Source organism: Echeneis naucrates, chromosome 6, assembly GCF_900963305.1.
Source record: "Echeneis naucrates chromosome 6, fEcheNa1.1, whole genome shotgun sequence".
In the NCBI taxonomy this organism is placed as follows: domain Eukaryota; kingdom Metazoa; phylum Chordata; class Actinopteri; order Carangiformes; family Echeneidae; genus Echeneis; species Echeneis naucrates.
Genome location: NC_042516.1, coordinates 14,023,821 through 14,043,723, shown reverse-complemented (window position 1 = coordinate 14,043,723; position 19,903 = coordinate 14,023,821).

The window sequence follows — 19,903 nt, the reverse complement described above, 5'->3', positions numbered from 1 at the left end:
TGCCCTACCTTAAATCATGGCCCTCTGTGGCTCCCTGCATCGCTCCACGAGCTGGCCTCTGAACTTAAAGTTATTCAAAGCAAGGTTCCTCGTTGGTCTTGATCTGTTCTAACAAAAAGATTTTGTGATGGTGCTGCTTTTATCTGCACACCCTCCTACATGAGAAGTTTGTTCCCTGCAGGCCCTGCGGTTCCCAGTTACAGTAGACTCAGAGAGTGAAGCATTGCTTTGTCTGTACTAGGCACAGGATTCTATTAATGGTCTTCTGCTTTTGTCCTCTGTGCCACATGTGCACACATGCACCTGTAATATGTTTGAATGTCTTCCTTTTTGGTTTGTCAGGTGATGATGCTCATAAGAGCAGCTTATGCCAAAAGAACACGTAAAAGAAAACTAGGAAAAAAAAATTGCTTCTGACTGTTTTCCTCCTTATGCTATTTACTTAATTAAGTTGAAGTAACCTCAACACCTTTGTAAGTCTGAGTCATCAAAATAAAGATGAAGAACATTGAACATATTTTTGAGAACAACCTTGGATTCCTTTATCGCATAATTTTTATTAAAAAAAAAAAAATGTTTGACTCCCAAATTTAGAATTAAAACTTCCTTTGTATAGAGACAGTTGTTGACCTGAAACTGCTGCAGTGTACAAATAGTTGGAAACATATTTTAAATACTAAGTTCTACCCTAAATTTTAGATCCCCATGTTTTATAATCTTGAAATTTAAGCACTAATTAAATATTATGATGCCTTATCTCTTTGTGATTGGTGTGGATTTTAAAATCAGTCTTCTATTAGAGGACGTTGTGGTCCTGCCTTGGTAATTTTTCTCTTATACTTGAAGGTTTTTAAATAGAAACCTGAAACCATTTCTACTTACTATTAAGGCTTACTTACTGGCTTTCTTTTAAGCCAAGAAACACAGTTTCGCAAATTCTCAACCAAAATTTTGGATAAAAAAATTCTCCAATTTTGGCCAAGTCATTAAAAAAAATCCTATGAATGCTTTTCTGGGAAAGCAGAAAGTGGGACTCAAGATTTATGCTGATTGTGTGTTTTTGCACGAGTGTGACAGTCTGCATGCTCTTACACAAGTAAGTACGGCAGTTTTCCTTTCCTCATTCGGACTGCTCTCTTCAGTGATTCGCTTTCTGCTAAGCTGTCCAAGAATCTTTTGCCAATTCATCGTAACCCTATGGTTCCACTGTTTGTGTGTGTGTGTGTGTGTGTGTGTTTGTCTAAGTGTGTGGCTTTTTACACTGTAAAGATGCTGATCTGTCTCAATGGCCAGCATTATCAGTTTGTTGGTTCCCTGCTGCTCTGCAGTCTAAACTCTGACATCACCCCACCGCTGCAATTTCCTCCCAAAACCACCGGCCTGAAACACCTGAGATTATATCAGCACAACTTTTTAATAACAATAAAGCAGGCTTGGCTTAGAAAACATCGGTGCGCTCATGTCCACTTACAGTCACCTTCACATACATACAGTATATGAATACCAACAGACACTTGCACATGTCCTGCTTCAGTGATGTAAACATTGCCTTGATGCTTTATCTCAGCCACTTTACCGCCTGGGAATACACTTTCCTCACACAAGAAAAAGGAAACCAATTTCACGCAGGAAATTGCCTCAATGCTATCTCTTGGCAAAAGCTTTAGTTAATGTCTCATACACTTAAGCACTGCTAGGTAATGTATTTTCTGTGTCCTGGGGTGCCACTGAGAGCGAGCAGCAGCGGTAATGAGTGTATCCTGAACAATCAGGTAAGACAATGGCAGAAAAAAAAAAAAAAAAGAAAACCTTCAGTATCTTCAGTAGTGAAGGAAAAATTAGCTCCTTCCATTTGTCTTTGTTCCAGTAATGTCAGGGATCAGAAGGCACTCAGTTTACCAGTGTGTGTGATGCATTGTGATTCAGTACATACAGGTTGTACTGTGTAGAGGGACTGTGTGGGATTGGGAGGACTATTTGCACTGATCATCGACAAGAGGATAAAGCGATGTGTATATTTTAAACACTCTAATTCCCTGAAGTACCTCCCCTCTCCCTTGCTCTCTCCCTGCTCCTGGTGCACTCATTACTGTTGGAAATGATGCAGTAATACTGAGGGAAGGAGGTGGGTGGGTGGGAGAGTCAGGGCGAGAGACAGATCAAGAGACAGACAGAATAAAAAGGCAAAAAGCGAGAGAAGGCAAAATCTTGGTGGTATCTGTTTTCCCCAGTTGCAGCCTCTGGCTCTTTTTTCTTCTCCTCTCTCCTTATAAACCGCTGATATATTACAGTTAGGTTTCGCTGCATATTGCTCTCTTTTATGCGCACTGGATGAGATTGCTTGTGAATGCATTACGATCCAGACATGGGTGAATTTTGTGAGTGTGAATGTGAGCATGCCTGTGATGTGTTTGCGTGTGGGCAGGAGTCTGTTGCCCCCAAAGACTCACCATGGCATTACTGTGAAAACAGTGAAGCCAGATAAATACTCATATAAAAAGATATCTTTACTGCTGAAACAAGCAAGCCCAAACTTCCACAGAGTCGGTGGGCGTGGGTGATATTTTTCAACAGATAAAAACTGTCGACACAGTTCAAGGTAAGTTGTGCTCTCTTTCAAAACAAAAATCATTTTATGAACACAACGTACCTGAGCTAACATTTGACCCCGAATTATCTCCAGCTGCCTCTGTATGTGTTTGTGCCCTTGTGATTTTGTACATATAAATTTGTGGGCAGTGAAATTGGGATTTACCTCCTTAATATGTGCATTTGTCCATGTTTGCTTTGAGATTTATTGCTGAGGGTGTTTGTGTATGAGTGAGTGCACCTGCACTATGTGTATATGTACGTGTATTTTTAAATGGGAGCATATGTGTGCTAACCCAGTGCTCGATCCTGTGTGTGCATGCAACAGCAAGAATGTAAAAATGCCAGGAACAGTTGTGTCTGCATATGGACGAAGCCAAGCACACATTGGTCCTGCACTGAAGATTGATAGGAATGAAATATTCTGTAATCTAAATGTAAATGGAAGCAAAATTTACCGGTGGGTTCTATGTAATTACCAGGGCCACTATTTATTAGAGCTGTGTTTGTGAAAGGTGGAGAGCAAGAAAGAGAGAACATGAGAGCGAGAGAGAGAGAGACAAAGCAAGGGAAAGACAGAGAGAGAAAGAGAACGAGGGGGAAGGGAGGCAGGATAAAAAAAAATGAGGGAGTGTGGAGGGGCTATAGGAATGACAGAGTTAGAGAAAGGATGATTTATATTTAGTTATGGTTTAATGGCTGAATAGCATTGGTGCAGGCTCACTGTGAAGGAAATAGGAAATAAGAAGCTGGTCAAATCTGGTCAGGAGGGTCCACTGAGGCAAAACCCTGAAGTATAGTCTCTGCTCTTACTACGACTCTATTCTGCATAAAGCAGAGAAGCGTGGAAGGTAAAATATAGGATGAGAGCCAGACCTGGGCCTGTCAGAGCCAAGAGCCTGGCTTAGGAGGTGGACTCCTGGGCGGTGGTCAATGAGCTACTCTGGTCTGATATGATATATGGACAGTGAATGAGTTGTGCCCTGTCCTGACATAAACCCTGCCCCACAGGCCCCACAGTTTGAGTTCAAATGTGTCAGCGGCAGCCACACTGAGAAGAATAGGGATCATTAAGGTGTGCCACTGAGCTGACTCTACTGATGAGAATGCAAACAAACCTCACTCTAGCATATGCAGCGAAGATGTGTATTTATAAGTTTGTGTATATTCTTTCTTTGTTTGTCTGCATTTCCATGTATTTGCTCAAACTTCCTGTGCTTCGTTCCAGTACGGTGGAAACTTGAGATGAAGTTTTAATGCACTTCGACAGCAATTCATTTCATATACCTCCAAAATCCTCTCTCGCCTTCTTCCTCACACATTTACCCCCTCTCCCCTCTGCAGCTCTCTCCCCACCCATGGCCTGCTCTCTGGAACCAAACCAGCATATATTCTGCTGAATACAAAAGTAATGGACCTTAGAGTTACACAAATACAGGAATACACAACATCCTGCCCAGGATGGATGTCATCAGTCTTAAGTAAGTGTGTGTTTGCTGGTCTGCACATTTTTTATCTCTTGTTTGTTTTTTATAAGTTTCTCGGTTCTTTTTTTGTTGCACTTGTGTCTCTCTGTTATTCATGTTCAGAAGCAGCTGCTTGTATGTCATGAACTTTTATTGCCTCGATCAGCCCTGTTCTTGTTTGGCAAAGCGAAGCCTTTTTTCAAACAGTTTTTCACTGGATCAAAAGACTCTGCTGCATCTGTGTGCCAGAGAGCATATGAATAGGATTGTCTTGTCTGTGACAGCATAAAGTTGTTTGGAAAGGCAGAATATCACTAGCGCTGTGTAAATAATAGATAAGGTCTCTTGATGGGGTCTCTGGTTTATCCCAGAAGACCATGGGAAACACAGGAGCACACTCAAGAGCACTCTCATCCACATTTATTGTACTTCAAAGCAATGACAGTTAAGATTAAATACAGTGTTAGAGCGAGCAGAGGTTCCACTACTGTACATCAATAATCATGGAGGAGAAGCAAGGGAGAGGTTTTGCTTTTCAAATTCCTGCTATTGAACTGCTATCAAACTTACCTACTCAAAAAATAAACAAATAAATAATATAAAAAAACATAAATAAACAAATAATTCAGAAATCAAACAACCAACACCTGCATGAAGGACTCCATTCAGTTGTAAATTAACAACTAGCTCTCCGTCACGTCTTACAGAGCATAAAACCTCTCACACGGCCCACAGTCCAATGAACTCTTGTAGTTTCGTCATTGCTTTGTAATACGCATATTCTACTTTGAGTCTAAACTTTATCAAGCCCTCAAAGACTGGCACCACCTCATTACGCCCAGAATTCTGGGTCTTATTTTTGCAGGTCAACCGAATTGCCAATTTAGTAGAACCAGACACAAAAGTCAGTAGTGTGCAGACAGTCTTTTTCTTAGAAGAATATCTTCGATGAAATGAAAAAGTCCCTTGAAGACCCAAGAACCTTCGTGAAGGTTCAAACAATTATGTCAGTCTGTAGCACTCAACAAACAAATGTGTCCACAATACAAAATGCCTCACCTACCCCGTGATAGATGTGCGGTCTGTTTGTAGCCACTGCACCATGCACAATCCTCCACTGGAGGTCTGCTGGCCGCTTTTCAATGGGCAGCTTGTACAGGGACCGCCAACTGCCTTTCAGGGGAAGCATCAGTGCCAAAGAACCCAGTCCACTTCCATTCTCCATCTCCAGACAATGTCTGATAATGAAGAGCCGTCATACAATCCTTGTACAGATGCTTTTTTCCTGCATTATGAAAGTTATTCAAATGTGGATGGGATTCTTCCTCTCTCCTCCGTTGGTCCTTCAGGCAAATTGATGAGTCTCATAAGATGGCCCAGCTTGGTATAACTGGACTCACCTGAGCCCGACCTGTAGGTTGGAAGACCTCAGAAGTTGGGATCTCCTGTAGCTGTTGCTAAGTTTCTTCAAAAATACACATTTCCGGCATTTGGGCGTGTGTTCAAACTTTAAGATTTTCAATGCCTGCAGGACAGAGCTGTAAAAAGGGGTTAGTCCAGTTAGCGCTAGGTCCTGACTTTTTATCAGGAATAGATGTCTGTCGAGGCCCAAACGCCCAGCTTTCCTCAACAGCAGTTGAGCTGTAACTAGCCAGCTTGTAAAGGATTTGCTGGGCTGTCTGTAGTCTGAAGGAGGCAATTTTCCCCTGGATGTTAATCAGCCCTTGTCCACCTTCAGCCACAGACGGATAAAGTAATGCTGCCTGAACCCAATGTTTTCCAGACCAAAAGAAGTTGACTGCTGCCTTCTGGATTCCATCTTGGAACTCCCTCAGTGGTGTCAAAGCAATCATCGACCAAGCGACCAGGTTATTGGCAACCAGGACTCTCCACCTGTACGACTGTGGTCGAACTGATGTCCACTTAGACAACTGAGCACACACGTTTTCCTTAACTCCCTTCCAATCCCTGGACTGAAAAGCTTTGGTTCCTTTATATCATCTGCATAAGCAGAAAGAGTCAGAGGACTCTCCATGCCACAGGTCATTACAGATTCCGGCCCAGGTGTATTTCCGAGGATCATTTAAGTGGAACTGCTTCTTCTCATCAAGTTGGTCAAATCTAACCTGTCTTTTAAGGATATTAACAGATCTAATGCCTTTTTCTGTGTTCTTAAAATTGTCTTTCAATTTATCAGATCTTTTTTTTTTTTTTTTTTTTTTTTTTTAAGTTTCTACCAAAAACACATTGATTTCCTTCAGCAAGTAAAGATTTGTGATCCCACTAGATGTCTCAGCAACAGATACATTGTCTGATGCATAATAATTTTCCACATCCTCGCCATCACACGAAACCTTCAAACATTTGTTTCACAAATGACCACCTCTTTACAAGGAATTGTTGAGGCTGGTCCTTCAGCATTATGTGATTTTTTTTTTTTTTTTTTTTTTTTTTGTTCACATCAGCGAACTGAGAGCTTTTCAAATTCTCATAAGCAACAGCATTCTGTTTTTCAGACTCATACTTCTTGTGGTGTGGAGTGCTTTGATCAGAGAGTTATACATTGTTATATTTCACCATACCGGTGGCATCTGAAGTCCTTTTCACTCCTCCTTCCACAGACTTTCCATCTACAGCCGTGGATATGAGAGCAGAAACACCAGCAGGCTCAGCCACCACGGGCGTAGCTGCCATGGAACGTGGCCTTGGGTGCAGTGCCTGCCGCCTCTTGAGCATTACCCTTGTTGGCTGCAACCGGCTTTTTATGCAGACACACAAGATGCTTATGTCCAACATCACCACTAAAATATTTCTTCCGTCCCGAACTTGCGTACACCATATCCATCACCGTATTTCACTCTGAAGGACACTTCAGGCGTCTGTTTTGGCGAGTCCAAGATCATGAGCAGTCTCCTCAGAGAGTGGATGTGCTTCTGTTTGGGAAGTTTCACCTGCAAACTTTCCAAGCCGAGGGAGCTCAGCCTCTAACAGCTCACTGGGTACGATTAGTGGAACAGACACTGTGATCCGTGTGGAAGGAACAGACAGCAGGGAAACTTGCACAAATAAATCTCTGTATATGTTATGCTGCTCTCCATCAGCTGAAAAAGAGGAGGCTCACTCTTCAAAAACACAACAACAGTTTTATTTATTCAGGTGGTGCAAGAGAAATTGTCTTGACCTACTTGATCATACAACAAAAAAAACTGTGAGAAAGAACAGCTGAAGACCAATCCGAAACCAAATTCAAAATCCGCGCCGCTCATGCATCCACCACCACCACTCACACTCACTGGAAGGAGATGAGAGGAAAGGAGAGGAGAGCAGGGCTATCATATTCAACTGGATTTGGAGGAGCCCTTATCTGGCCTAGTTCAGTGCCCCTGTGCTCTTGGCTGCCAGCCATGCTGAGCAGCGCCTAGCAGGGTCAAAGGAAGTGAGGTCATGTGAATCATGGAAGCGGTTAAAGATCCACTTGGCAGCAAATGGCAAATTCACCACTGAAGGTCAGACATATATCACCCAACAGAGAGAGACAGGGTTGCGGCCGGAGCAGCACGATAGAGAGGAGAGAAGGGGAGACAAGGGGGGTAGGACAAAGATAAACATCTTCCATCTTTCACCCTATTGTTCCTTTTCAACAGAGAGAGCGATGGAAAGAGCAAGGGGTCCATCTTTGCTCGCGGTAACGTATAGCCCACCAAGAAGGGCACTTTATAGTGCTGTTCTTTGTGCTATAAAGCGAAGATACCATGCAGATAAACAGCAGCTCTGCCATCTGAGAGCACACAAACAAATACACCCACCTTTTAATCTCAACAGAAGAGTTGTGTTTCTCTGAGACTTAAGCGCATGCAAGTATGCTTGGGTCAGCCTGGAGTGCGTCTTCTTGGTGGTGAGAGCTTCTGGAGCCAGAGGACCAGCACAATGACCGGTCTCAGCCCGCTCTAATCAAATCAGTCTCTCCAACTTCCTAATAGGCTGCTTTCCCAACAGCCCGCTCCGTTGGGACTGTTGCTGCTTTTATCTGTTGTATAGCTGTTTTTCTGATTAGGGGTCAGGAAGCTGACTTTCTCTCTGTACAAGAAAACAAAACCACATCACCACACATTACACCCAGGCTCACTGTGATTAATGTGCTGGGGTATCCGCTTTTCTGCTTATTTCATGCACACAAGTGTGTGCATGTGTGCCTGTGTGTGTGTTTGTGTTTTAATGTGCTTGGCTTGTTCTATCAGCTAGACCTTAATCTAATCTGGTAGCCAGACCTGCCATGGTGACCTGTAATGATTTAAAGCTGACCTAAGCTCTCTGACTCAATACACTCTTTCTCACTCAGCTGCCGTGTGCATACATGCATCTTTTGTGTGTGTGTTTGTGTGCACGTGTGTACATGTTCAGCGTACGCCTGTGGAGATGTCAATACACGCCCATTAACATACTAATAGTTATTTTATGTGTGTGTGTGTACGTGTCACAACGCTGCAAAAACTTTCACACAAACACATCCCGCCTTCTTTTTGTCTTCATGTCCATCTGTCTCGCTTTCCTTCTTTTTCTCTTTGACCTTCAGTTTGAGTTTATGGGAGTAACCACCAATCCTATAAACAGGCCAGAGTCTAGCCCACACACACACACACACACACACACACACACACACACACACACACACTCACCGTGGTTATTGGATTCATAACTGGGACTCCTATCCTCCTGCTCTCTGTGCAAGATGAGAGGTGTTGAAATGAAATTCTCCCACAGAAAAGCTCTGCTCTTACCTGGGATTTAGAAAAGCTCTAGCAGGGCTGCCTCTCTCTCTCTCTTGCTCTCTCTCTCACACACACACACACACACACACACACCCAAAGCTAGAAAATGCTGAACAGTGAAAGATAGAGAAAGAGAGTGAAAAATAAGCAGAGACCAATAAGAGCGAGACAGACAGAGAGGGATTACAACAGGTACGTTGGGAAGTGTAGCTGGATGACAGGAAGGGGAAGAGGAGCTATGAAGGTACTCAAAAAGACATGAGGAGAGCTGAGTTTCAGACAAAATTGATCTGTCTATTGTTGAGGGTGAAGGGAGGCAGACAAAATGACCAGGGGTGTTCAAGGGTTTAGAGACAAAAAGAGGGACACAAAAGAAACAGCAAAGAAGAACACTTCCATTTGTCAATGGTGGAGCTGACGCAGCTACCTTAACCCTACGCTTTCATCTGCATAATGCACTAAGTAAGGTTAGAGATTTCAGCTGAATGTCAAAAACGAAGGTTGAAGAAAGTTGACAAAGATTGTGTTAGTGGTCATCTAGCCCAACACTGATTAATGTACATTGTGACATTTGGTCCCATATTAAAAAAACTCCCAGAGTTGTATGCACCGTTCTCTGCTTCCTCCATAAAACATCCCTATTATGTCTGTCTATTCCTGAAGAGGGTTCTCTCCTTTATCCACTTGGTGAGGGTTCTTTTGTGCTTCAGGTTTTCCTGCCATAAACTGAACACCTGAGAGCAGCGCTCGTCTTATGCTGTACAACTTGTAAAACCCTTGAGGGCAAATTATGTGATTTAAGTGATGCGCATGTCTCATTACTTCTGCCTGCCAAAATAATTATTTGCACAATCACATATGGTCATTTGTCAGAAAAACATTCAACACAAGCTGTTTTTTTTTTTTTTTTTAAATCGAAGTCTTTGGGAGGTTAGTCGCCATCTAAATTTATCGAGTAATGAAATCTTAAAACTCATGTTAACAAGTTGACTCTTATTAGGATTAGTAACAGATAAGATGTTTAATGCCCTTATTGTGCCATTTTTTTCTTGCAGAGGAGCAAACACAATGCAGTGAAACTCTCAATTCTCGGCCTGAAGCAATTCAATGGCTCCCATGATTGAATCCATAAAATATCCTGTGTTTAACAGCTCCTCTTTCCTGTGATGCTCAGTGGAATCGTTATGCCTGAAAATCCTTTTTGTTGACGAAGTACGGATGAAATGAGAATTTAAAAATTGCAGTCGGATGAATCCTGTGAATGATTTCATAAAGCCTATTTTAATTATGTCAGACTGGGGGGAACAGAGATGATGTCTCGGTGGTGCTCTTGCTCTCCAGTGTTATCAGTCTATCTTTTAATTATCCTCCACTCCTGTATGGAAAGCAGAGGGTTATGTTGAAAGGCAGCGATAGCATGGCTTCCAGCACGTTCCCTATAAATTGTCTGCTAGATGTGTATGATCGTTTGATGAGTCCGCTCTCTTTTACCCCACCTTACCCCATCTCTCTCTGTCATACACCATATCCCTGTCTTTGTTACTCCTCTCTCCTTCTTGTCTTAAATGAATCTCTTAAACACTCGTCTTTTTTCCACCTCCTATACCGACAGTCCAAAATTATTGAAGAGCAAAGACAGTTTTTTATGGCGGAGCAAACTGAGTTGCAGCTCCTGAATTTCAGCTGTACAATTCAGAATGTCTTCTTTTCAGTTTAGCATAATAGGAAAAATTTTTACTGAAAAGTCAAGGCAGCTTAACAGCATAAAAAAAATCTTGTGTTATGGTGGAAAAAATGTAAAAATAAAAAAAAAAACATTGATCCATATTTAATATTTGTTTGCTGTTACTTTCTGCCACTCTTCCCTTTTAGTGCAACAAATCTCCTTAAAGGTTGCAATTTACAGATTGACACCAGGTGATGGACAGTTTAAAGCAGTCCATCTTTTTCAACAGTTCTTCAGTACTGCGGTTTGGGTTTGCCATTATGAAAACCCCGAGACCTTCACTTTAAATCTTGTTTTCTGACACTGGCTAACAGATTTTACTCTGAAGTGCCTTGCCAATCTTTTGATTATATTTCCAGTTCTTTAGACACCACAGCAGCCTCACAGCATGTCTGAACCTGTGCCGTGTGTTACTGTAGTTGTAGTGTTCTTTTCCCCTGGGGTTGGTGTGTCCTTTGAGCTGTATTCAAGACAAGCTGTTGCTTACAAAAGCTTTGGTTTACGTTCAACAGTTCAGTAAGCTAAGTCAAATTTTGAGACATTTTTTGAAAATGGAAATATTTCTTACATGTTTGGTGCTCGGATTCCAACCTCCTCATTCCTCGGGAGTAACAGGGAAAACTTATTTGCCCCCCCCCCCCCTAGTTTATATAGACCCCCAAAATATGTGACGTGACATGAGAATGGCAGCGTCACTCGAGTTGTCTACCTGAACTAGCTCGCAGACATTGCTCCATTAGTGTTTTCAATAGTTGTGACCTTTTTTGTCGTTGTCCACGGGGCCCTCTTTGGTGGAGTTTGTGAAACCGCCTGATAATGATTCAAGTTGTTAAAACAGGATTTTCAGGGATTTAGATTCCTGCGCTTGGGATTTAAAGCAGAACTGATTATGGATTAAAAAAAAGCAATAGTAATAAGTCTAATACTATTACATATTAGGCCTGGGGAGTTTATATGTTCTCCCCTTGTCTGCGTGGGTACTCTGGTTTCCTCCCACCGTCCAAAGACATAATGTCTATGATAACGGGTGACTCTAAACTGTCCGTAGGTCTGAGTGTGAGTGGTTGTTGGTCTCTGTCTGTCTCTGTGTGTTGGCCGTGTGATGGACTGGCGACCTGTCCAGGGTGAAACCCGCCCTCACCCAGTGTTAGATGGGATTGGCTCCAGCGACCCAGAAATGGATAAGAGCTAGAAGATGAATGAATGAAATTAATATTTCAATATCAGTCAGAGTGCAAGATTACAGGAGTGCATCTGCACCCATGCATGCACATGTAAAGTGAAGTTTTGTCTCAAGATGCATGGTGGCAAGATGATATATTGCCACTGTGCCCCCTTGGCAAGTTTACATCAATCAACCCAGATCTATGATCACATGACCAAATATTAAACTGACTTTATGAACAGTTTTTAATGTGTCAAGAATATGCAGCAGTCAGCCAAACAGAAATGAAGAGGTTTAAAAATTTTATGTCACGATTGTAGTGCCAAAATAATCAGCAATAATTCAGTATTATGTATTAGTGTGTAGTTAAAATGTAATGAAAATGTGAAGAAGTAATACAACTCAAATGTGTCTGTTGGTATTGTGTATTTAGCTTTTGAGCACAGACACTATAAACACATCTGTCACACGCACTGCATGGTGCTTGTGAACCAGAAACACTACAGCCGTGTGGCATTCAGGGCCAATCCCGTGAGCAGCAGCCCTGAAATAAATTTCAAAAACACTCACTAAAAGGGGCTCAAATGGAGGCTTGGTGGCTTACGGCTCACTCTTTCTCTCCTTTGTCAGCGTGACATCGCTGCAAACAGGAAAGTTACATTTAGTGTTACCTGAAATTTCCCTCTAGCTTTGGCTGTTGAGTGTGAAACTGGTGAAAGGATTAAAGGTAATATTAGGCAACACCATGAATGTAGCTAATGGGCTGAAGTCAACATGTCATTAACCAGCAGACGGAAACAAGCTGTCTGTCTTTGCAAGACTTCATTTACTGATGTCAAATGAAGACGGATTGTGAACATCCATCCAAAGCTGCACTGCAGGCGAAGCTCAAACTCATCCTATAGGCTAAGCTATGAAATCAGCAGGTCTTCAAGCATTTTTAGGTAAGTGATATTTTAATCGTGAACAGGATCTTTGAGGATTGATGTTTCACAATTATATAAAATAAGCTGAAACGAATCGGCTTCAGTTTCCTTTTTTTTTTTTTTTTTAAGTATTCTTTAGAGAATTCAGGTCATGAAAACCATGAATTGGGCACAGGTGAGTTTCATTTTTCATTTTCATTTTGATTAAATATTTTATTCTTTTTTAATTTAACCAAAAGAGCCAATTATGTGTTCCTTTTTCTTTTGTATTGCAAACATTGGAGGTTTATTAATGAATCTGTTTCTGAATATGGGCTTATTTGCATTTATTCCTGAAGGTTTTGTGAATTACTTTAGATTCAGCGGTACCAGTAATTTTGACGAGGAACAAATATCTGCAAAATTACCTCATGCATGCTTAACTTCAAATAACAGGCCCTGGATGTTTGATAATCACAATTATTATTCACAGGAAGACAAGATTGGTTGTATATGAGAACACAGGAAGAAGATTGACACGCTTTCAAATGACGGACAACAGACACATGAACAATCTTGAATGCACCTTCGACATACAATCTATAAACAACCGAATCTCTGTTACAAGGATACTTTGAAAGGAATGCATTATTAAATATGTCACCAAGCCATAAATCCTTCTCAATGGCTTGACATTTACCTTGACCTGTGAGCAACAGCGGCTTGTTCACTGTACCCCTGCAAGAAGAGAATACCTCGGTGAGACACATAGCTTTTCTTTACAAAATACATGTACTTTCATCAGAACTCGGGTTTTGCACGACACATTTATCTGTAAATTCAAAAGCACTAAGGTGATCTTTTTTAGATGTCACATTTTATGTTGCAGTCAAGTTGGAAAAGTAGGAATTGGATGAACTGCATGGGAATTAGTTAATGATGACTAGCTCCTAGCTTTAAAAACTGGGAATTAAAAAACAACAACACTAAAAAACTCAAAGTATTGAATTTTTCATAGTGACAGATTATACAAGCTGAAGGAAGCTGAAGAGTCTGCCAGTTGATTGTCATGGATACAAAAGCAGTTGTAATGACTGCAGCATAATCAATGACACACTTTAAATAACATTTCTTCCAATCTCATTGATGACCCACAAACTGACACATCAAGCACTGCATGTTGGATCACCACTCAGTGTCACACCCCGATGCTCCCATCAGCTCTTTATTTCACGAACTTCAGCTGATTACCATTTCTGTTCATTTTCAATGGAAACATAGTGATCCTAACTTTTGGAACCCTTATGAGTTCAGAACGTTACTCTAATAACCTCCTCATTACTGTCTTAATTTGTAGTTGCATAAACTAATTAAACTAATTATTATTATCATCATTATTATCATTATTTTTAACGTCACCGTTTATTTGAGCGTTAGACTGTATGTGTACTATTTGGCATCGCTACTGTACCATGGCAACAAGCCTCCATACGGTATTAAACCTGCCAGTGTGTGAACGTCTGTGTTTGGTTAAATGTGTGTTTTTCTGTTTACCGTAATCTCTAATCTATAATTAATCATTGTCGCTGTCCCAGAATCCAGGCTTTTTGTCTAGCAAATGTGAATCCACTCTGCCATCATTCTCTCTTCCTTTTTTCCCAGGGGCCGAGTCTATTTTAGGAGCCCGATGTTTCGCTCACAGTTTTCACACATTCCATGGTAGCATTAAGTGACGAACCCACACAGTAACGCACACGGCACACCTAGATCCAGGCATATTGAGTGTCTTTAACATTTACAGGCAGTCCTCAGGACACGTCAGTTGCACTCTGGAAAATTGGCCTCAAGACAAACACAATGGAATACAACACAGCGCATAACAACCCTCTGAAAGGCACAATGCATACCCAACACCAAACATTAGCACACAATACAATATGATGCTGCACAATACAACTCTACTCAATAAAAAAAACATCACAATACATTACAGTAAGATGCATAATGCATATTTCTTCCTCCATTTAGTATAGAGTGCAGTCATGGTGTTACTGTTAGGGGCCTGCCAGCCATGGTGATGTGATATCACGTCACAGTTTCTGTCATAACTTTTCAAGTAAGATTATGAGTAGCTTCAGACAAGACATAGAGAGAGAGGAAGCTCATGCTGAAGCTTTTCTACTGCGTGGGTGCCTGTTTGTGCATGTGCGTGTACATTTTGTGCCAAAACCAATATAACTGGGAGTTAGCTCTGAATACTGACACACACACACACACACACACACACACACACACATTCACACCAAGACCAGGACAGGGGAGCTTGAATGACACTTAAATGTCACTCTACAGCTCAGAAAGTAAGTGACTAATTACACTCTTCTGCTGACACAAAGATGTTCCACTGGCGTTTTCTTTGAATCGCTAGACAGGATCCGTGACCTGGACAAAGCTGGAGGGATTAGAGCCCTCAGTGCCATACACCCTCACTCATACGCTGAAAAACACACCCACGGAGAACCGCAGGTTCCAGGAGCCTCCTTTTCGTGCACTTGAACAGATACACATTCGAGTTGTTGTCATTGCTACACAGATCATGATGCCATGTATGAGAGCCCATATATCATATGTTCACTTGACATTTTTGAGATTGAGCTTGGTTCATTCTCTTCTTCATCAGAAACAAAAGTCAGAAAGCATCCCGGTGCTAGATTAAAACCATCTCTCGTGGAGGGAAGTATAACCTCTATAGATCCACAGCTTTTTGGTGGAAACACCATCATGTTAGTTGATTTGTGAAATGACTGATAAAAGCCGGATAATTAGTGGCACTGGACTGTAGCTCTGGCAACACTGTGCCTCCCAGTGTGTCTGTATCTGTGCAGCTGGAGTGTGTTCTGCTGAGCACAAAGGTCATCAGCAAGGTTATTCAGACTAATTATGCATTTTCTCCTCTGCAAGCCAGTCAGAAGAGACCGTGACTGACCCCTGACAGGTCAGGGGTTACTGTTCTCACCATGGTCACACAGCAATTAACCTACACATACTGGAGCAACTACCCGTCCTCCTTGTCCCCCTTTCTCTCTCTCTTTCTTACACACACACACACACACACACACACACACGCATGCATGCACGACACACATCTGGAGTCAGTGTGGGATTTTCACCTGTTCTTGCCGACACCTGCCATTTCAGGTTTGCACAGGCTGCATTTTTTACCCAGCTTTGGAGCGAGGATGCTGCCTGCTACCAAACAAAAATCCTCACACTTACGCATGCACACACGGACGCACATACCACTACTGTAGCCCCACATCCCACGCACACACATAAACAGACACATCAACACGCATCATTGATGCTTAATTTCTTTAAAAAGTGATTGCCGCGATTCAATTATTTGCACTTCTCTCAAAATATATTTTCCTTTATTATGAGGGCATGTGCAAGTGCTGTCTCTCTCACACTCATCTGTCACTCTCTTTCAACACATTTTCATGCAATCATATCACACAAGCCAGCTCTGTTTTTCAAACTTTTTTTTACCTATCCATCAACAGCTGATGAATCTTCAATCAACTGTGAGTTTCACAAAAAATCTAATTGTTGTAATGATATAATGAGATATCCGTGTGTTGCTCTTATGGCGGCTTCAAGATATGTATGTGGAGTAGAGAATTATTGCAAGCGAAATGCTTCGCGATGGAAGAAGAAAACCCTGTGGCAACTCCACACTCAACACTCCTCACACACGCGGACACACACACACAGAAAAGGAGAGGGAAGCTGACACAGTTGCGTTTTTATAGCACCCTGGCAGTATATGAAAATTAGATATTACACCCAATCTTCATATTTATTTATTCATTTATCTGCTAAATGCCTCGTTCTTATTGCTGCTAGTAAGCCATCTGCTATGCGGAAACACAATGTTGAATAAAAATGCAGCAATGTTCGGGACAATAGTGCATAACAGAATCACATTGAATGGCAAACAGACCTACAATTTAACAGACACACAGATTAGTGGAGAAGACAATGAATTATTCTCTCGCTCTATTAAAAACTTACATGAGACAGAAGAATGCACAAGAATCTGGTGTGTCTTATCAGCGCTGACAGCATGTATGGTTGTATTCTCTCCAGGGGAGAGTGAGACATGGAAACACCATATGGTTCTGAATTACTGATTCTTACTGAGGTTATCTTTGACTTTTTTTGTCTTGCAATTATTGAGAAATGTAAGAAACAAAGCCTCTGCATTAACATAACAATAAATTGAAAGCTACGGAAGAGGATTAGGGCCACTGTGGAAAAATAAGTGACTTCTGACTTTTTTTCTCAGAATTGTCTGTGGGGAACCAACTTTGGTGGGGCCCTAGAGTGGACGAAAGGACAGGAGAGCCACGCGTGGACCGAAAATGCCAGAGCTCAGAAAGTTTTTGCGTGTTTGAGGGGAAGCCATTTCATGCATGGCAGAGCAGAAGGTGAGTGAAGAAGATACGTGATGGTTTGTTGGTGGTGTCTGTAAAAACTAAGAAAAGTCCAAATTCTGACAAAAAAGTCAGAAAGCAAATTTATAGAAATCATATATTTCTCTGTGAAATATAAAAACCACTTGCAGAACAGAGATAGTCAGACTCGGACAAACTAATAGAAGGGTGAACAAGCAGACAGCTGCGTCCTCAAAAATAGATAGACAAACTAGCAAAACGTCTGTGGGCTGCACTCTTTGTGCGGTTTGTATTCAAACTTGTTTTGCGCCAACAACTGCACAAACTGGGGATTTGTTTGAAATCACCACAGCTATGTTTCATGGATATGTAGAGAGTCTGCTCTCATAGTATCAGAGTCGAATGGTCAGATATAATCATTAAAAAACCATAGTCTGAACAAACATATGTATTTCATATGTATGCATTACTTCATGTATTCTGGATGATTGGGGCAAAAATTACAGCCAGGAGATGTCAGGAAAGACCACTATTGCCTCCTATAGTGACAAAAGATTTGTCAAACATCCTGATATCACCTGAAAGTATTTGTTTACTGATTCTGACACGTGCACTCTCCTTCACCAACATGTCATCCAAAAGAAACAACTAAATTACAATTTAGGGGACGTTTGTCATCATAGTAGCTAGAATAACAATTTTGGCAAATTAGGAGAAAAATGCAAAAACTGGATTTTGGATGAATCATCCATTTCATATTCCATCGTATTCGTATCGTATTCCAAGCAGACAGGAGTGATATTCCTTATGGCCACAAGATAGCTTTGTCACTTGAAGTCAATGTCACTGTCCCTAGGCGGTGTTCACAATGCAAAAAGTCTCACATTTAGCTTTAATGACGTTCACAGCTTTTTAGATTTCCTGTAAACATCAGTTTAAACAAAATCTTTGCAGATATTCAACGATAGTAACACAACGGAGAGTCCCTGCTGCTGATCTAACAGGCCTGCTGGCTCATAATTATTTTTCATCAATAATTGGTCTGTGTGAGCTGCCTCAGTTGGGCATCACGTCCCAGAGGGCAATTTGAAGTGGAATTAGAACAAATGGTACTCTTGCTTGTTAGCAGAATTTGCCACCTTGTTTGCTATAGATTAGGTGCAGAAATGTATATAGAAACATCAATTTACTTCACCACCATTAATCACCATACCACTCATTAAATTTGTGAAAATTTCATGCTGCCATGTCTGCTCTTTTCTCCTCTTCAGACTTCCTGCAGTAACCACACAGAGTGGGGAAATTGCACCTCTGATGAGTATGAGGTTTCTATCATTATATAGAATTAGACTTCGGTGTCAGCTATTTCCTACCTTGTCAGCGCTTTCACTCGACTGGAGGTACGGTGTGAGGAGATGAGGCGAAAAATTCTGTAGGCCTATTCCAGCCTTATAATGGGCTACAGATTTCCCTGTAGCCACAGAGGAGGAGCTGTGTGCATGCATGCTATTTGCAGACCGCAGCTGTTTGTCACAGATATGATTATATAGAACGAAACAGAACATTTACAGATTTTAATCTCAACTCTCACAATATTGCAACCAAAATGGCTTCGTTCAGTTTCATCCGTCTTAGATCAGACATAGAGTGAAGTGATGTGGAAAGGGAAGGGACAAAGTGATATAAGGCACAAAGACTATCAAAGATTATTTTTCAAAAAGAGGACAAGACTACTCCATGTAAAGCATTGTCTTTTGTGGAGATATTTTCAAAGCGTCACAGTCCCCTCAGTTGTTGAAAAGGCTAAATCTTAAAAAAAAAAAAAAAAAAAAAAAGGCCATATAATTCTGAGGCGATGTGTGACGAAATCTGCAGTTTCATGCAGCTCCTCCCTGCCTCTGATTTCTCTCGCTTGGCTTGTCAGATAAGATTCTGAACTTCAAACATGCAGTCAATGCTCATCCTGTTAAGCCAGGGATAGAGGATGAGGCTCTCTGAGGTCGGAAATGTTTCTATATAGCATGTAGCCCTGCTGCCGAGATGGCGATGGGGGGGACATTATCATGCACACACACAAACAGTTACTGTTTCTTAGCTTCTTTCATACCATGCATACATAAGGAAACACTCACAGCTCACGGTATGGTCGAAACCAGAGCATTCGGAGGCATATGGACATGCATTACATTCATTTAGCTCATCAGCCTGAAAACAAAAATTTGATCAAGACAAACATCAACAGAAATGGGCTACATTTTCATCCAAACTGCTTCTGATTCTCCTTAAACCTATTCTAAGTGTTTCATAATGAACATCCCAAGTGTGTCTGTCTGGAAGGCTGGTAATGGAATATTTATAGAATAATTCGAGGAATACTTATGGGAAACTCTGGTTATAGCAAGTGTCTTTGTTCAGCAAGACACAATTTCTGCTTTCCTAAGTTGCATTTCTCATTCGGTGTCCCGGTCTTTCCGCTATTCTCTCTTTTCTTGTCTTTGTTTGTCTATGTATGCACGGTATCTTTCTTTTTGCTTCCCCACTTCTCTTTCTCTCTGCTGTTCGACAACCTCAAAACCTGAGCTCAGTCAGAACCTCCATCCGAACCTCATACCTAATGCATTACAGTAGTAGTCATCATCGAAATCCGTCAGAACTCATCCATCCTGCAGGCTTTTCTTTGTCCACTGAAGCAGCGTGGAATTACGCGCAATATGCATGCTGTAACTCAAAACTGTTTTTAATAACCCTGCCTCATATCATTCTGTGTGCCTTCAGCTTGCTGGAAACAGCTGGAAACTCCCAAATAATTCCACTTGGGAACTGAGC